The sequence below is a fragment of the Bubalus kerabau genome, chromosome 8, assembly GCF_029407905.1.
Source record: "Bubalus kerabau isolate K-KA32 ecotype Philippines breed swamp buffalo chromosome 8, PCC_UOA_SB_1v2, whole genome shotgun sequence".
Lineage (NCBI taxonomy): Eukaryota > Metazoa > Chordata > Mammalia > Artiodactyla > Bovidae > Bubalus > Bubalus kerabau.
This window is the reverse complement of record NC_073631.1, coordinates 76858386-76877234: the sequence shown is the minus strand read 5'-3', so window position 1 is coordinate 76877234 and position 18849 is coordinate 76858386. Positions and strand designations below refer to the sequence as shown.

Here is an 18849-nt window from a genome sequence, read left to right as displayed (position 1 = left end):
ACTATGCTCAATATTTTGTAATAACCTATAAGGGAAAAGAATATGAAAAAAACAGATATGTATGTATAACTGAATCGCTGTGCTATACACCTGAAAGTAACATATCATTGTAAATCAAATAGACTTCAATGAAAAAATAAAGGAAAAATTTATAAATAAATTTAGCATAAACGAATTGTAGAGCATGTCCATCATTTTCCACTATAGGGTTACAAGTAAGACTCTAAATAAGATGGAATATTAGGAATATTAATATATTCATAATAACTCCTATTTTCACATAACATAGTTAATACACTGTACTTTATATACATGATTCTTTTTGATCTAAACAATGAGTATATCAAGTAAGTGATATTATATTACACATGCAGAAACTGACACATACATAAGTTAAGTTACTTATCTCAGGTATGTTAAGCCAATGCCTGAATTTCAAATTTCCTGTCATATTTCTATATCTTTTATATTGAAGCAAAATAATCAGAAAAATGTGCATATAAAATATTATCTTCAGAAAAGCACATACAAAGGTAAAGTTTAAGGGATTTTCATGAACACCTGTATAACCTGCATTGCAATCAAGAAACAGAACACCAAAAGTACCTCTCCAGAAACTGGAGACAAGGGTGATCAGTATAAGAGATATATTTTTATAAAACATTTAATTCTGTGGTAATTATCACCAATATAAATAACCTTTCCTTGAAGGGTCCTTTGAATAATCAACTATTTTACTACATTCAAAATATGATGGTATTTGTTAAAAAAAAAAAAAAGTTTTGCACAGATCTTTAGGAACATTTATTTAAGTAGACTGATAGGAAAATAACCCCAAAAAACATCAATTGGTAGTCACCATTTAGAAAATTACTAAAAGTCAATATAAAAAAGTTAACATATTATTTGCTCATAGTCATAAATGTGGTTAGAATGCATCGACTAATGGGAGGCACATTATCAGTTAAAACAAGTCTTAAGACATTATTATGCATGATCAATAAAATTAAATTCAAAATGGATTAAAGACCTAAATGTAAGGCGAAATACTATAATACTTCTACAGGAAAATATAAGCAGAATAGTCTTTGACCTGCAGCAATATCATTTTCAATCCATCTCATAAAGGAAATAAAAAGAAAAATAAAAAATGGGACCAAATCAAATTCAGAAACTTCTGCATAGCAAAGGGAACCATAAACAAAAAGACAACCCACAGATTAGGAGGAAATATCTGCAAACAATGCCACTGATAAAGGATTAATCTCCAAAATTTACAACCAGCTCATGCAGCTCTATATCATAAAAACAAACTAATCAAAAAATGGGCAGAAGATCTAAAAAGACATTTCTCTGAAGAGGATGTACAAATGGCCAAGAGGCACAAGAAAAGATGCCATTTGCACAACATGGATGGACCTAGAGATACCATATTGAGTAAAGTAGGTCAGACAGAGAAAGACTAATATCATATGATATCACTTAAATGTAGAACTTAAAAAAAAGATACAAACAAACTTATTTACAAAACAGAGACAGACCAACAGACTTAGAAAACAACATATGGTCATGGGGGGAAGGTTGTGGGAGGGGGAAGGGACAGATTGGGAGTTTGGGATGGATATGGATACACTGCTATGTTTAAAATAGATAACCAAAAAGGAACTACTGTATAGCACAGGAAATGCTGCTCAATACTCTAATAAGCCAAATGGGAAAAGAATTTAAAAAGAATAGATACATGTATAAGTGAATCACTTTGTTATACACCTGAAACTAACACCTCATACATTGTTAATCAAATCTTTTGTTGTTTAGTTGCTAAGTGGTGTCCGACTCTTCTGTGACTCCATGGACTGTAGCCCACAGGCCTCCTCTGTCCATAAGATTTCCAAGGCAAGAATACTAGAATGGGTTGCCATTTCCTTCTCCAGGGGAATCTTTCTGACCCCTGGATCAAATATGTCTGTTGAATCTCCTGCACTGGCAGGCAGAATCTTTCCCACTGAGCCACCATAGAAGCCCCTAATTAAATCTATTCCAATACAAAATAAAAATTCAAAAACATAAATTTCTGAAGTAAAAAAAAGAAACTGGAGACAAAGTAGGTAGGTAGGAATAGAGATAAAATAAGATCGGTCATGAATTAATTTTTGAAGCTGGGTGGTAAATATTTTGGGGTTCATTATATTCTACTTTTTTATTTAAAAAATTATAATAAAAGGTAAGGGGAAAAAACCCAACATGGTTGGACCTTGAAGACATTATGCTAAGTGGGATAAATTAAGTAGAGAAAGACAAATAGTGTAAATCACTTATATGTGGAATGTAAAAAACCCAAACTCATAAAAACAGGGTATCAAGCAGTGGTTCCCAGATGCTAGGTTGTGGGTGGAGGGAAAAGATGTTCACAGGCATACCGCTTGCAAGAAGTAGTAAATAAGTCCCAGAAATCAAATGCACAGTATAGTGAAAACAGACAACATTGCATTATAAACATCAAACTTGCTAAGATATGAGATCTTAATTATTCCAACCACTAAGAAGAAATTATAACCATGTGACATGGAGGTACAATGGTGATAGTAATCATATGACATATAAACATATATATATATATATGTGTGTGTGTGTGTGTGTGTGCGCACGCGCGTGTGTGTGTGCATGCACAGTGTTTGCTCAGTCACTTCGTTGTGTCTGACTCTGCGACACTATGGTCTATAGCCCTACAGGCTCCTCTGTCCATGGGATTCTCCAGACAAGAATACTCGGTTGCCCTGACCTTCTCCAGGGGATCTTCCCAACCCAGGGATCAAACCCACTCCTCTGTCTCCTACACTGAAGGTGGATTCTTTACCCACTGAGCCACCTGGGAAACCCAGGGGAAAAAAAAAAAAAAATATATATATATATATATATATATATATATGAGTCGGACACCACTTAGCAACTAAACAACAAAAGATTTGATTAACAATGTATGAGGTGTTAGTTTCAGGTGTATAACAAAGTGATTCACTTATACAGCTTTAGCATCATTCCTTCCAAAGAAATCCCAGGGCTGATCTCCTTCAGAATGGACTGGTTGGATCTCCTTGCAGTCCAAGGGACTCTCAAGAGTCTTCTCCAACACCGCAGTTCAAAAGCATCAATTCTTTGGCACTCAGCCTTCTTCACAGTCCATATATATATATACATATATATATATATATATATATATATACACACACACACATACATACATACATATATATACACACACACACACATACAGAAAGAGAGAGAGAGAGAAACCATATTAAAATAGTAATGTAACAAATTAACAGTACTTTAAGGTATACATTACTTGTATACCTTAAATTTACAGTGCTATATGTTACATATATTCCAATTTTAAAAGTAAAAATTCAAAAAAAGATGACTTGATGTTTCCTTCAGCTTCACTAGACTTTAGACAAGTGTATTCTTGACTGCAGAACTAAACCCATAAACTCATGCCATGCATATAAGGTCAACTAATATTTGACAAGGGAACCAAGAAACCTCATCAGGAAAATACTCTCTTTAATAAGTAGTGCTGGGAAAATTGGATATTCACAGGCACGAGAATGAACATAGACCTTCTATCTTAGGACATGCGGAAAATTGTACTCAAAATGGATGAAAACTTTAAATATAAGATCTGAATTCATATGCCTTATAGAAGAAAACATAGGGAAAAAGCTTCTTGACATGTCTTACAAATGACTTTTTTGGATATGATACGTAAAGCACAATCAACAAAAGCAAAACTAAGCAAGTAGGGTTCAGATCAGATCAGTCGCTCAGTCGTGTCCGACTCTTTGCGACCCCATGAATCACAGCACGCCAGGCCTCCCTGTCCATCACCAACTCCCGGAGTTCACTCAGACTCACGTCCATCGAGTCAGTGATGCCATCCAGCCATCTCATCCTCTGGTGTCCCCTTCTCCTCCTGCCCCCAATCCCTCCCAGCATCAGAGTCTTTCCCAATGAGTCAACTCTTCGCATGAGGTGGCCAAAGTACTGGAGTTTCAGCTTTAGCATCATTCCTTCCAAAGAAATCCCAGGGCTGATCTCCTTCAGAATGGACTGGTTGGATGTCCTTGCAGTCCAAGGGACTCTCAAGAGTCTTCTCCAACACCACAGTTCAAAAGCATCAATTCTTCAGCGCTCAGCTTTCTTCACAGTCCAACTCTCACATCCATACGTGACCACAGGAAAAACCATCATACTAAAAATCTTCTATACAGTGAAAGAAAGGATCAACAAAATGAAAAAGTAACCTACAGAGTGGATGAAAATATTTGTGAACTACACATCTGGTAATAGGCTAGTACCCAAATTTTATAAGAAAGTCATACAACTGAATAACAAAAACAAGTCCAATTAAAAATTTGCAAAGGATTGAGTAGAAAGTTTCCCCAAGATATTTAAACAGGCACCAGGTACCTGAAAAGTACTAACCATCAGGAAAATGCAAACCAAAATCATAATATGAAGTTTCTCATGCCTATGAGAATGGCTATCCTCAAAAATATAAAAGATAGCAAATGCTGATGAGGATGTGGAGAAAAGGGAACCCATGTACATACACTGTTGTTAGAAATTTAAATTCATATAACCACTGTGGAAATTAGGGTGGAGACACGATTCAGCAATTCTACTTCTGGGTATACATCCAAAAAAACCCCCCAAATCACTATCTTCCAAAGATAATTGCATTCCTATGTTTATTGTAGAATTATTTATAAAAGTCAAGACATGAAAACAACCTAAGTTTCCATCAACAGATGAATGAACATGGAAAATGTGAATATGTACACACAACAGACACACACACAGGAATACTATTCAGCAATAAAAAGAAAATCCTTCCATTTGCAACAACATAAATGAACCTTGAAAGCATTATGCTAAGTAAAATTAAATTAGAAAGTACAAAGTGCAAGACAAATACTGTGCAATACCACTTCCTATATATGGAACCTTAAAAACAAAAAACAAAGAAAACCTCATAGCATATAGATACAGAGAATAGATTGATGGTGCCCAGAGATGGGGGATACAGTAGGGATGGGGGAGTGGGTGAAATGGGTGAAGATTGTTGAAAGTTACTTACAGTTTTAGGGTAAGTAAGTTTGGGGATATAATTTGCATCATGGTGACTAGAGTGAATAATACTGTATTGTATACTTGAAAGTTATCTTAAAAGGTGTCACTGCAAAAAAAAACCGTAACATTATATGAGCTAATGTATATTAACTAAACTTATATGGTAATTACTTTACAATATATGCATTTATCAAGACTATTTATATACATTAAACAATATTTTGTGTCAATTATCTCAATAAAACTAGGGGAAAAAAAAAAAAAAACCTAAGAGAAAAAGACCTGAAAACTCTCTCTTTGAAATGTAAACATCACAAAAGCAGAGTTCTTGTATCCCAGTCTCTGGAGAGTGTAGAAGCCCAATTGTGATCATTCTAATTACACAGAAGGCAGTAATCACATTGATCAACTTGTTTCTCCAACATTATCTACTACGTTGCCACTCACTCACCCCAACGCTTAAGAACTCTTGAAACATTTTTTAGTTGAGTTCAATACCTCTCCCCTATTACAGCAGTATTGACCAAAATCTTCCTTGCCTGCTGCTGCTGCTGCTAAGTCGCTTCAGTCGTGTCCGACTCTGTGCGACCCCACAGACGGCAGCCCACCAGGCTCCCCCGTCCCTGGGATCCTCCAGGCAAGAACACTGGAGTGGGTTGCCATTTCCTTCTCCAATGCATGAAAGTGAAAAGGGAAAGTGAAGTCGCTCAGTCGTGTCTGACTCTTAGCGACCCCATGGACTGCAGCCTACCAGGCTCCTCCATCCATGGGATTTGCCAGGCAAGAGTACTGGAGTGGGGTGCCATTGCCTTCTCCCCTTGGCACAGTTTTTCTTTGACTAAGGCCTACTGTACTCTAGGTAATAAACTATCAGCTTGAACCTTGGATATACTCAGCTAGATAACTGCTGCTAAGTCACTTCAGTCCTGTCCAACCCTGTGCGACCCCATAGACGGCAGCCCACCAGGCTCCGCCGTCCCTGGGATTCTCCAGGCAAGAATGCTGGAGTGGGTTGCCATTTCCTTCTCCAATCAATGCATGACAGGGAAAAGTGAAAGTGAAGTCGCTCAATCGTGTCCGACTCTTTGTGACCCCATTGACTGTAGCCCACCAGGCTCCTCTGTCCATGGGATTTTCCCAGGCAAGAGTACTGGAGTGGGTGACCATTGCCTTCTCCAAGCTAGGTAACTAAACAAATATAAATGAATGTGATAAGCACAATGTTCATATTTACACATATGCTATAAAGAACAGGTAAGGGAGATTGTGTCCTCCTTCTTATCCCCAGGAGTCTGAGGGGCTTTAAGAAGTTAGACAAATTAGAAGACAAAATTAAAGAAGGAAAGTTCAAAAAATAAGTTTGCTAAGTATATATAACATGAAGGGGATTCTAGGTAGGAAAAAAAAAAAAACAAGCATGAATGACAATATAGAGGCAGGGAGTTCATAATATGTTTAAGGAATAAGAGGTCAAGAGTTGCTCTAATATAGTATAAACATGTATGAAAAGGTGAGAGCTGGAATGGCTGGAAAGACTGGATTGCATTCACGTATAAAAATAATTATAAGCAATGCCTAAGTAGTCTGGACTCTAGGAATTGGAAAGTGAATAGAAGCGCATCAAAAAGTGATTCAGTGCATGTTTTTGGATATTCCTCTGCTGACAGTAAAAAGGCTGACGTGCTGGCAAACTGAATCTCTGGCAGGATGTCGATGGAGAAAGCCCTGATTTGTAGAGCTTACAGATTTTCCTGGTGTTAACACTCCCAACTGTGGCTGATTTCAAGCTGCCAATGGTTTAATAACAGGATTTCAGAAGTCCTGGAAATGTAACTGTGTGTTCTCATGAGTCAGTACAGTTTGCTCCAGAATATCACTGGAGGCAAGGGCAAAGAATGGGATTTGCCTAGATGAAATAAATGAGGACTTGGACTAATAACGTCACTGTGGATGTGGATAGGAGGGAATTCAATCATGTGACAGTATAGAAGGAAAGCTATCAATCCATATCAGAGGTATTATTCACACTAAAAACAGTATTCTCATTAAGGATCCTTTAAATAGTTGACAAATTAAAGGTCAAATAATGCATGTCAGAGGTCAAGTAATTTGCCCATGGTCACCCACCTTGCCAGTGGAAGAGCCTGGATTTGAACCCAGTCTGCCCAATTCCAGTTACCCATACATAGGTTATGAGTGCAACTCCTGCTCACCTGGGAAATGGACCTAATGGGGTTGTTCTGATGATTAAGTAAGTAAATAGACATCCAAAGCACCTGGACAACTACAAACATTTGTGAAAGTATAGCCAGTATTACTAATATTGTCATTACCATTATCTTTATTTTGCCACAATCATCATGCTTAATTGAATTTGTTAGCAGTGCTGAAACAGTCAACCAGGAGGTGCTAATACAGTAAAGCAATTTTCTGTGCTTAAAAAGTTTACCAGCTGGAGAAAATAATGCATTTCAAATGCTGTGCATTTCAAATAGTAATTCTTAATCTTTTTTCCCCCCAAGTATAAACTAAATCGTATAAACAAATCTTTCTGTCTTGGAATACAGCCTTCTGTTGTCTACTCACAGTGTGTTTTAGCTTGCCTGAGAATGATAAGCTGTATAACATTTCGCCATTTTAAATGTTAAGATAACCATCCTTTAAACAATCTGACATTATTCCTTCCATTGTTCTGCTAACGTCAGAAGCAGAATTAAGTCTTGAATTATGCTGGCAATGATTCATAATCTTCAAGTAACTGAAAACTCTGTTAGCCATGGTGTATTTCACAAGGGAGAAAGATACCAATGTCCAGCCCAGTTCTGACCATTGGAGGTGATACAACTTGTCCATGTCAAACATCATTGTGTTTTGGCATCTGTGCAAAGAGTTAGCTGTACCTCCAGTGAGATAAACCTTTTAACCTATATACAGGGCAAGAATATTTTGGCCCATAGCTTTATAGCCTCTGGTGCTTTGGGCCCACAAATACATCACTCATAAGATAGAAAATTTTGCAGCAAATTTTGGACTCTAAAATAGCCTGAAAACTATTTAATTTTAAAAATTCAATAACTGCTATCAAACACACATGATGAAGATAAATGTATCCCCTGCAATTTTCACAGTTTGGCACACCAGAGAATACCTGAAAGACAAGGGCACCAGCACTAGGACTGTGTTCATACTTTAGAATTTCAGTCCTTGATGAATAAAATACCTTCACTCAAAGCGGAACATACATTCATGAACAAGAATCAACACATCATAAATCACTGCTTCTGACTGAACAATTCATAAAAATAATCAATGCAAATCAATGACAGAAAATACATGTCACATTACTTATTGCAGGAAAATTGCTTTGTAATATAATTACATTCATTTTACATTCAGTATTTTTAATGTTTATTCGCCACCTTGAGTTTCAGCCTTGGCATATATATAGTCACTGTGAAAGCAAACAGTGAATTTTTTGTTATTTTGTTTTGACCAAAAATATACATACCAGAGTTTTTATAATAAAAATCTTTACTGTGTTTTTTTACATGTGAGCATGAAAGGGATGCTTGCAATCAAAGTGTGATGTTGCAAGGAAAAGATTATTTACATCCTTGCACAGGGGCAAGTTGAATTTCTTTTCCAGGCAAAGTCTATGTGGGAGACTCAAATATTTGCCTGAGCTCTGTAGTAAACTTTGAGTCTGTTTGCTTTCACATTGTGAGAATTATGTGAGACGGAATTTTATATGGCATCTGTTTGGAATCTTTTTTTCCCTTTAACCACCAAACTTGAACTTTTAATTCAAATCCGTGGGAGTGACTTACCAGTTGGTTTCACACAAGCTGTGGTATGACTCTTCAATCTACCTTTGAATCTCCTGTGCACCTTTTCTGAGTAGATTGTGATGGAGATGTGATTTCAAGTTGAGTACATTAATGGAAATGCAAGTTATAGTAAGGCCAGCAGGTCAGGAAAGTGCTGGCCATGTAAAATAATAATAAGATGTTACTCTTCCCAGGAAGAGGAGGCATGGCACTCCACAAGAGGACACACAGGAAAGCACCAAGCACCAGGCTGGTCTGGAGGCAGCAGCGAGGGTGTTGATTCTGGAAGAAACAGGCAAGACAAATATACAGGCTCAGGACTGGCTAGTTTGAATAATTTCAGTGGGCTCTGGGGCAAAGGGGCTATCTTATACTTGGCTCTGGGGTTGTCGTCAGGGCAGGCATATCGTGGCCAGGAGGACATATTCCAATGGATTGGGGAAGTGGGCTCTGCATTGGGGAGGTTATATTTGATAAATAGTCCCAAAGAGTAAGCTCTTTCCGAGTAGGAGTGTGGGGTGATGAGGACAGCAGGATGCCAAGGAAAAGTGATTTATGTAGACTGTCATGTTCTTCAGATTGGGGTATAACTAGCATATTCGTGTAGGGCAGATATTAAACTATGATGCTTACAAAGACTACAGTGGTGATTAACACAAGGATGACTTATTATAATACAACTGAAGCATTTAGCATGTATGTGGGTCCTGTAGGGCAATTAAACCAACAATGCATTGAGGATCAGCAGCTAAGGGCTCATAGCTTTCTCCTCTGGAGAACTGCCCTCAACCAACAATTCTCAAACTTCAGTGCATCAGAATCACCTGGAGAGCTTGTTAAACCAGAGACTGCTGGGCCCCAACCCCAGAAGTTCTGATTCAGCAGGTCTGGGCTAAGGTCCAAGAATCTATCACTGCTAACAAGTTTCCCAGGTGATGTTGATCTGGGGACCATACACTGAGAACAACTGTCTAGACTGACAAGCATCACCTGCCCCAGGGGTTCCTGGGAGGTTTTACCCTCCAGAGTCACTGACTGACTGAAAGGGGGGGTGTGAAAGTCCAGCAATCTTGCTGAAAATCATGACAGGTGTGTGGTACCACCCATTCTCCTGAGATCCACAGGAGAGGAGGCCATGCTGAGGCTTTGGCTGACATTCTCTTTTCACCAAGGTTCTTCCCCTACCCAGTGCTGCCTCCCTCACTTCCTACAGATTTCTGCCTAGTAAACCACTCGCACAATCCACACCACTCAGTTTTTGTTGTTAGGGAACTCAACCTAAGAAAATAATGTATTTTGGCCAAAAGTATCTTTTTATTACCAAATCTACATCCAAGAATTCTTTTTGACATTTTAAAGTTTTATTTACCCTTAATATTCCTGTTGATTCTCAAACATAGCAACGAATTTGAGAGTGGTCAGTAGTAGTCAAAATGCTCAGAAGGGTAGGAAGCATAAATAGGGGAAAAATAATGGTAATTATTTGGAGAATAGAAGACATAGAGGAGATTATTTAGTTATCCTTGTTAAGAGCATCCAGTTTACGTCCTGCTTACATTGCTCTCACAAGGCAAAATAAAGACATGATACTGCCTTCTGATACTTTACACTACAAGGTACTGTCTAAATACAATTTACATTTTTGGAAAGAGATGAATTCATGAAATGACTATCATGACCAACATTCTGATATCTAAACTAACTCCCCACAGCTGATTTATTTCAATTAATGCATTGGCATTGCTTTGTTTAGTTGCTAAGTCATGTCTGTCTCTTTTTGTGACTCTGTGGACCATAGCTCACCAGTCTACTGTCCATGGAATTTCCCAGGCAAGAAAACTGTAATGGGTTGCCATTTCCTTTTCCAGGGGATCTTCCTGACCCAGGGATCGAACCAGGGTTTCCTGCATTGCAGGCAGATTCTTTACTGCCGAGCCCCTGGAGAAGCTTCAGTTAATGAAATGTAATTAAATTCTATCCATGAATGGATAAGTGAATTAATATGCACTTAATAATCTAAATATTTCAGATACCTGGCTAGCTACTTTCCGAAATATTATTCATTCAATCTATTTAATCCTTATGATTAAGGACTCCAAGTAAGTTTTTAGAAACAATATATTCTTTGTGTTTTTAAAAGAGTAACTATTCTTAGTAAAGAGCACAAACCCATATAGTATTGCTATTTTGTCAGTAATATAACATTAAGTGATTTTAATGAATTAGCATATGATTGAAGAAGACTGAATGTCATGCCTACAACTGATTTTGGCAAAACACTGCAGAATATGGGGCTACCTCTTTCTCATCCTATTCCAAACGTTTGAACATAATTTATTACATTTAATGCTCACACTGGAAGAAAAAAGGACAGTGTTTTGGGTACTTTCTTATCAAAAGCCATAAGATGAATGAGATGGAATAGTATGAAAAAATTTGAGAAAATGCTTAAGTTACTGTTAAGGACAATTCATGCAGTGAATTCAAGCAGTTCATGTACCAACCCAGGAGGATCCCAGGCTTTGGTTTAAGAGACAGTTTTGATCTCATCTGAACTTTTTTTTTTTTTTTTAATGCAACATGTATAATGGAAAGAATCCAATATAATTGATTCAAATTCTGGTTTTCCCTTTTTTTTTTTCTATTTGATCTAACTTAAGTTACAATTATCTGGGTCTAGATGTCTTTGGGTTTCCCATGTGGCTCAGACGATAAAGAATTCACCTGCAATGCAGGAGACCCAGGTTTGATCCCTAGGTTGGGAAGATCCCCTGGAGAAGGGAAAGGCAACCCACTCCAGTATTCTTGCCTGGAGAATTCCATGGACAGAAGAGGCTGGTGGGCTATAGTCCAACGGGTCGCAAAAAGTTGGACATGACTAAGCAACTAACACACACACACAGACGTCTTTATCACTAAATTGACGATAGCACTCACTTTGATGATGTCGTTGTGGACGTAATGAATACTGTACATAAATTTCAATACACCATGGCCAAAATATCACAGGTTCACAAAATTAATTTCTCTTACTTTTAATTTTATTCATATCTCCTTCATTTTATCAACACATCTTCAGTGCTCCAGACCAACTACTACGATCTGTAAACAAATTCTGCATTATTTAGCCCTTGTATCTCTTTACACCTCATATGTTTAGGACTATCAGTTACAAGTTAGCTTCCCTGATTCTCTAATGAAGAAACTTTTATTCATCCTATGAATGTCCAAGGATATGTTGCTCATATCATTAGCCCACTTCGCCATTATTATTGCAAAGACTATTTCTTCAATGTAATTAAGTGCAATGTTTCATTCTACTGACAGTAGGTGCCTTTTCCATATGTCCCAGTTAAAATTATCATGTGAAATAGCATAACTAAATAGCACAACCATAACAACTGTCTCCAACACTATATCATAAGCTCTTAAACTTATGATATACAGTCCATTTCTCTGTATTCCTCTCCATTGTCTATTTAGTTCTATATTCCACTTCAGGGGTATATTTCCACTGTGACTCTCACACATGGACTGCAAAAGACAATGTATCACACTGCTGGAGAATATGCTAAAAACAGATTTTCACAAGGATAAGTAAACAGTTCCTTCAATCAGATGTTTCAAGCAAAAGCAAATTCATCTGCTCAAATATGTTGCTGGGTGATGGTAACATGGCACTTCCCTGGTAGCTCAGCTGGTAAAGAATCCACCTGCAATGCAGAAGACCCTGGTTCAATTCCTGTATTGGGAAGATCCCCTGGAGAACAGATAGGCTACCCACTCTAGCATTCTTGGGCTTCCTTGGTGGCTCAGATGTAAAGAATCCACCTGCAGTGTGAGAGACCTGGGTTCAGTCCCTGGGTTGGACAGGTTCTCTGGAGAAGGGAAAGGCTACCCACTCCAGTATTCTTGCCTGGAGAATTCGATGGCCAGAGGAGCCTGGAAGGCTAAGTTCATGGGGTCACAAATAGTCAATCTGTGCAAAGATCTATGTCAAGGCCAAGATCATGGCCATGCTCATGGAAAGAACAACAGGGGTGGGGAGAGAGATTTTTATACAACCATTTCATAGAATAAATTAAGTCATATGAGGAAAGCATCACCAAAAAAATAAATAAATAAATAAAATAAGGAATCCTTAATTCCCCCCAACAAATAAAGTAACCGATTTCTAATTTTGGATATTATAGGAGCATGACCCTAAATCTTCTGGATCATACTGCTTCCACTGTTCTACTTAGCTTTGTAGACAGATTATCTGGGTCCCATTTGAACCTATAGTTCTTCTAATAAACATGTTCGTTCCAGTCTCTGAAATGCAAATCATTTTCATGATCCTTAGGAAGATGGAAACTACAAGTTCTTTTTCTATTTCATCTCATTAGGAAGAATTCCTCTTCCTTTTAGATAGAAATATGATGTGTGAGTAAAAAATAAAGGATTCTATAAGATATATATTTGGAAGTGATTTTTGCTTTATGGTTATTTTACAATTTATTTCTGTTTTCAAACGAAAATACAGCAACCTGGTTCTTCATTGAAATATACTTTAGCTTTGTAAGTTTTTATGTCTTATAGACCAGACTTGAATACAGGAAAACTAAAATTCACCACTTGTTTAAAATTTGAAATCAAGATGCATTTTACTTTCATATCAAGCATTAGTAGAGGAGGCAATAAACATCATTTTCTTAACTCCAAAAGTCCAACTGCATGACCAATCAAGGTTGACTGATTGGAAGTGTCAAAAAGAGTGACAGCCAATATCCTCCAGTCTGCTAACCTTGCGTTTCAGAAGACAGATTAAACCAGGCTGTCTCTTTCTAAATTCAAATGAATTGGGAAAAAAAAAACCTGTGACTTGATCCATTATGGTGCTTGTGGTTAATTGATCTTTGACTCATTACCGCAGCTGAACCACTTAGGGACATAGATGGACATGAATAGTTGGTTACAAAATGGTAAGCCAAGATAAGTGCATATCTCCAGCTTTGAAACAGAATAACCATGGAAATTTTAAAACAGCCTCAATCAAGCAGTATCCTACTCAATTATTATTTAAAAATCACTGATAGCCGTAATAAGCTGCATAAATTGGTAATGTCGTATATCCATATATATAGCATATTTGCTGATATTTTTACTATTTAACTTTGATATTATTTTCAATATTTAATATCAGTTTGCTATGATGCAGAACCAATTCCTGAACATGACCAACATACAGTGACTATATGTATTGTTTAACTCACTGTGTGTGTGTCTGTTACTCATTCAGTCATGTCCAACTCTTTCCCATACCATGGATTATAGCCCACCTGGCTCCTCAGTCCACTCCATCCATGGAATTCTCCAGGCAAGAATACTGGAATGGGTAACCATTCCCTTCTCCAGGGGATCTTCCAAATCCAGGGATCAAACCCAGGTCTCCTGCATTGCAGGCAGATTCTTTACTGTCTGAGCCACCAGGGAAGCACTACTCTTTGGTAAAACAGTGAAGTTGTTTGCTACTTCAAGTTACATAAGGCCTTTGATAGCTGTATAGTTGAAAATCACTTTCAGTGTCAATTTTTATATGTTTGAAGGTGAAATTCAGTTGCAAAATTAGCATGAACAAAAACTTGTTAGTATTCTTTTATGGCCGTGATTTTCCTTCATTTCTAGAAAATTTAGAGTAATTCAATAACTTCTATCAAGTTATAACTTAGTTGTAAAATTATTTGCTTGATAGAGGAGTGAATTGTAATTGGAAGGATTTACAGTATGAGAGTAATATATTCACCACAATAAAAAAGCTTATATATACAACAAGAAACATAAATAATATAGCATGTGACTTTAGAATACCCTTCTTGAATATCATACATAGGAACTTATTAATTTGTTTTTGCTATTTTATAAGGAGAAAATGAAATTTCCCTTATGTCATCTGCAGTTCAGTTCAGTTCAGTTGCTCAGTCGTGTCTGACTCTTTGCGACCCCATGAATCACAGCACGCCAGGCCTCCCTGTCCATCACCAACTCCTGGAGTTCACTCAGACTCACATCCATTGAGTCAGTGATCCCATCCAGCCATCTCATCCTCTGTCGTCCCCTTCTCCTCCTGCCCCCAATCCCTCCCAGCATCAGAGTCTTTTCCAATGAGTCAACTCTTCACATGAGGTGGCCAAAATACTGGAGTTTCAGCTTTAGCATCATTCCTTCCAAAGAAATCCCGGGGCTGATCTCCTTCAGAATGGACTGGTTGGATCTCCTTGTAGCCCAAGGGACTCTCAAGAGTCTTCTCCAACACCACAGTTTAAAAGCATCAATTCTTCGGCACTCAGCCTTCTTCACAGTCCAACTCTCACATCCATACATGACCACAGGAAAAACCATAGCCTTGACTAGATGAAACTTTGTTGGCAAAGTAATGTCTCTGCTTTTGAATATGCTATCTAGGTTGGCCATAACTTTCCTTCCAAGGAGTGTCTTTTAATTTCATGGCTGCAGTCACCATCTGCAGTGATTTTGGAGCTAAAAAAAAAATAAAGTCTGACACTGTTTCCACTGTTTCCCCATCTATTTCCCATGAAGTGATGGGACCAGATGCCATGATCTTCATTTTCTGAATGTTGAGTTTTAAGCCAACGTTTTCACTCTCCACTTTCACTTTCATCAAGAGGCTTTTTAGTTCCTCTTCACTTTCTGCCATAAAGGTGGTGTCATTTGCATATCTGAGGTTATTGATTTTTCTCCCGGCAATCTTGATTCCAGCTTGTGCTTCTTCCTGTCCAGCATTTCTCATGTACTCTGCATATAAGTTAAATAAGCAGGGTGACAATATACAGCCTTGATGAACTCCTTTTCCTATTTGGAACCAGTCTGTTGTTCCATGTCCAGTTCTAACTGTTGCTTACTGACCTGCATACAGGTTTCTCAAGAGGCAGGTCAAGTGGTCTGGTATTCCCATCTCTTTCAGAATTTTCCACAGTTTATTGTGATCCACACAGTCAAAGGCTTTGGCATAGTCAATAAAGCAGAAATAGATGTTTTTCTGGAACTCTCTTGCTTTTTCCATGATCCAGCAGATGTTGGCAATTTGATCTCTGGTTCCTCTGCCTTTTCTAAAACCAGCTTGAACATCAGTAAGTTCACGGTTCATGTATTGGTGAAGCCTGGCTTGGAAAATTTTGAGCATTACTTTACTAGCGTGTGAGATGAGTACAATTGTGCGGTAGTTTGAGCATTCTTTGGCATTGCCTTTCTTTGGGATTGGAATGAAAACTGACCTTTTCCAGTCCTGTGGCCACTGCTGAGTTTTCCAAATTTGCTGGCATATTGAGTGCAGCACTTTCACAAACCTCCTCAAAAAAGAATGTTCAAATACTTAATGATTTGAGAGAGAGAGAGAGAGAATATGAATGAATGTCAACTAACTTGCCTGTGTATGTGCTATGTTATATAGTCATGACACTAAATTTCAGTGTTAAAATAACATTAATATTTTAAGATACAGTATTATTTTATGTGCCAATATTAAAGAAAGTCTGCCATTTTAACTGTTACACAGTCCTAAGATACCATCAATTACGAGATGCACTCCTATTTCAGAGTTGTACAATGTGAAAAAGAAACACTGGATAAACTATGATAACTTCTTCCTAGTAACAAAATAATGTTCTTCCCACAATGATTCCTGTGGCCAGTAATAATACAGACAAGTAACATGCTACCTTGATTTTCCTTGCCTCTTACTTCATTCATTGCTCAGTCTCCTTTTTTTTTTTTAGTTAATTAATTTATTTTTTAATTTAATTTTATTTTTTAACTTTACAATATTGTATTGGTTTTGCCATATATCGAAATGAATCCACCACAGGCATACATGCATTCCCCATCCCGAACCCTCCTCATGGCTCAGTCTCCTATGGTGATCATTCCCTCCATTACTTCTGAATGATAAAGTCTGCCAAAGTTCAGTCCTCAGACCACTCTTCTCTAATCCTTTCTCTTTAAATATCACCTATGTGGTGAATGGATCAATCTTCAATTTTAACTTCATTGCCAACCTCTCCCTGACATGTGTTCCAACTGCCAATGTAGTAATTCCAGCAGTTATCTAAAAGACATCTTGAATTCTTTTTTTTAATATAAATTTATTTATTTTAATTATAGGCTAATTACTTTACAATATTGTATTGGTTTTGCCATACATCAACATGAATCCACCACGGGTGTACACATGTTCCCCATCCTGAACTCCCCACCCACCTCCCTCCCCGTACCATCCCTCTGGGTCATCCCAGTGCACCAGCCCCAAGCATCCTGTATCATGCATCAAACCTGGAGTGGCAATTCGTTTCATATATGATATTATACATGTTTCAATGCCATTCTCCCAAATCATTCCACCCTCTCCCTCTCCGACAGAGTCCAAAAGACTGTTCTATACATCTGTGTCTCCTTTGCTGTCTCACATACAGGGTTATAATTACCATCTTTCTAAATTCCATATATATGCGTTAGTATACTGTATCGGAGAAGGCAATGGCACCGCACTCCAGTACTCTTGCCTGGAAAATCCCATGGACGGAGGAGCCTGGTAGGCTGCAATCCATGGGGTCGCTGAGAGTCGGACATGACTGAGTGACTTCACTTTCACTTTTCACTTTCATGCATTGGAGAAGGAAATGGCAGCCCACTCCAGTGTTCTTGCCTGGAGAATCCCAGGGACAGGGGAGCCTGGTGGCCTGCCGTTTATGGGGTCGCACAGAGTCGGACATGACTGAAGTGACTTAGCATAGTATACTGTATGGGGAAACAGTGTCAAACTTTATTTTTTGGGGCTCCAAAATCACTGCAGATGGTGACTGCAGCCATGAAATTAAAAGATGCTTACTCCTTGGAAGGAAAGTTATGACCAACCTAGATAGCATATTCAAAAGCAGAGACATTACTTTGCCAACAAAGGTCTGTCTAGTCAAGGCTATGGTTTTTCCTGTGGTCATGTATGGATGTGAGAGTTGGACTGTGAAGAAGGCTGAGTGCCGAAGAATTGATGCTTTTGAACTGTGGTGTTGGAGAAGACTCTTGAGAGTCCCCTGGACTTCAAGGAGATCCAACCAGTCCATTCTGAAGGAGATCAGCCCTGGGATTTCTTTGGAGGCAATGTTGCTGAAGCTGAAACTACAGTACTTTGGCCACCTCATGTGAAGAGTTGACTCATTGGAAAAGACTCTGATGCTGGGAGGGATTGGGGGCAGGAGGAGAAGGGGACGCCAGAGGATGAGATGGCTGGATGGCATCACTGACTCGATGGACGTGAGTCTGAATGAACTCCGGGAGTTGGTGATGGACAGGGAGGCCTGGCATTCTGCAATTCATGGGGTCGCAAAGAGTCAGACACGACTGAGCAACTGAACTGAACTGATACTGTACTGGTGTTTTTCTTTCTGGCTTACTTCACTCTGTATAATAGGCTCCAGTTTCATCCACCTCATTAGAACTGATTCAAATATATTCTTTTTAATGGCTGAGTAATACTCCATTGTGTATATGTACCACAGCTTTCTTATCCATTCATCTGCTGATGGACATCTAGGTTGCTTCCATGTCCTGGCTATTATAAACAGTGCTGCGATGAACATTGGGGTACACATGTCTCTTTCAATTCTGGTTTCCTCGGTGTGTATGCCCAGAAGTGGGGTTGCTGGATCATAAGACAGTTCTATTTCCAGTTTTTTAAGGACTCTCCCCACTGTTCTCCATAGTGGCTATACTAGTTTGCATTCCCACCAACAGTGTAAGAGGGTTCCCTTTTCTCCACACTCTCTCCAGAATTTATTGCTTGTAGACTTTTGGATAGCAGCCATTCTGACTGGCGTGAAATGGTGACAAAGAACTA

General features: G+C 38.3%; 1 long non-coding RNA gene across 4 annotated transcripts in view; it reads right to left on the bottom strand.

The window, feature by feature from the left end:
* Positions 1–18849, bottom strand: part of LOC129659369 (uncharacterized) — a 241901-nt gene that overhangs the window by 53353 nt on the left and 169699 nt on the right. For 2 of the 4 annotated variants that reach the window (XR_008718055.1, XR_008718053.1), the window contains exons 2-3: positions 8961–9242; positions 5141–5239 (exon numbers count right to left, since the gene is read on the bottom strand). This is a non-coding gene — a long non-coding RNA (uncharacterized LOC129659369). Of the gene's footprint in view, positions 1–3292; positions 4305–5140; positions 5240–8960; positions 9243–18849 lie in introns of those variants that run through there. The other 2 variants (XR_008718054.1, XR_008718052.1) reach the window with 2 other exon arrangements.